This window comes from Trachymyrmex septentrionalis, unplaced genomic scaffold (genome assembly GCF_001594115.1).
Source record: "Trachymyrmex septentrionalis isolate Tsep2-gDNA-1 unplaced genomic scaffold, Tsep1.0 scaffold127, whole genome shotgun sequence".
Lineage (NCBI taxonomy): Eukaryota > Metazoa > Arthropoda > Insecta > Hymenoptera > Formicidae > Trachymyrmex > Trachymyrmex septentrionalis.
Window position 1 is genome coordinate 475,059 of NW_017304406.1, and position 1,556 is coordinate 476,614.

General features: G+C 35.5%; 1 protein-coding gene across 4 annotated transcripts in view; it reads right to left on the bottom strand.

The window, feature by feature from the left end:
- LOC108756487 (pleckstrin homology domain-containing family G member 5-like) overlaps positions 1-1,556 on the bottom strand; it is a 155,838-nt gene that overhangs the window by 88,670 nt on the left and 65,612 nt on the right. The window lies entirely within an intron of this gene.

Genomic DNA, 1,556 nt, shown 5'->3' on the forward strand with positions numbered 1-1,556 from the left:
CGTAAATTGGAAAAGGTAGAAGAACGCTAATCTAGATATTTATCATCTTTAGAAGAAGCTTTTTGAATTTTCACTCCGAGCTAAGATAACAAATTTCATCATCGGAGGACCGCAATAATCCGAGCGAATTGCATGGCGTCGGAATGCTAACACCGAAAAGGAAATGCCAGATGATGAATAGCGAAGTTACTGAGCCAATAAAAATCACAGGAGGAGAGGTACGCGGTTGCAGCGCCTGGGAATAGAAAACATTTTCGGATGACACTTCTATTACAAGAGCGCGAGGAATCCGTCCCTCCGGACACTAGTAGGGGGCAAGAGAGCAAAGGAGGAAAGGGAAAGACCGGAATGACATGAAGAAACGAGAGATGGCAGATGGAAATTCTCGAGAGAGGCGTAGTAGCGGATTTGAGAGCATTGAAAACTTTAAGGGAAGCTACAGTCGAGAATCTGTAAACCTTTGCATTCCTTTGAGGAAAGATATTAACAAGGGGAGGCTCAAAAGTGAGCCTTACTGATTTCAACGAAATTTGACAAAATTATAAAGTATTTTCCCTTGAATATAATTGTCCCTCTATTTTTTTTTTTTGGACGTAGACGATTAACTTTTTCAGAGATATTTTAACATTAAATTTAGTAGCGGCATTTCCTTTAGAGTTTATTAGAACATTTATACTTGAGTATTAGTAGCGTAATAGTGAAAATTCTCCAAAGCTTCAATTTATTCTAAAATCTGTTAAGATACTCTGAATCTTATGGAGTGAAAATTGAGTAAAAAAAAAACATCAGTCGTGAAAACTTCTCACTCTTGTTCAAGAAAGAAAATATTTTCACTCTTTTTTTAACTGGCTCAATTTTTTCAGTCTTTTGGAGTGAGATTTCATTCCAAAAAAGATTTAAAAAGTAGTAATTCGTGGTCATTAAAATCGATAAAAGCCAATTTTGAGATTCCCCTTGTAAATATAAAATATTCTAAATATGAAATATTCAATAATAATAGAAAATTGTAGAAATCGCAAACAAATGGTGTGGATAGTTATAGATATTTTTGTGTAGGTGAATACACCACTGTGTGGGAATCGTCGCTACTTTCTCATGCTGCGGTTTTTATTCTTATTTCATCTCTTTTGCTGAAGTCTTTCTTGCTCCCTCTCGCCACAGCTGGCAGTAAATCTCGTAATACTCGTCTATCGCTCTGAGTCCAAAGCTGTGAAATCTTCGTTTTATCTCCCGGACACCAACTCAATCATGCACTTTTACATCTCGTTCGGATTCGCAGGCGGAACCGAATCTTGCATAAATGTAAAAAGGTACGAAGTCACGGGAATCAGTGACCTTTGCTTATGAGATCGTCAATTAACCTTTGTAATGTCGATCAATGGACCACGACAGTGGACGCGATGACAGTTTAATTAAGACGAATATTATTTTCAATTAGAAGGACAATGTTTTCACACCGAATACGAAGTCAGCTTTGATAATTACAAAATTTGATCCGTTTAAATTAAATAATTAAATAATTAAATAATAATAATAATAATAATAATAATAATAAT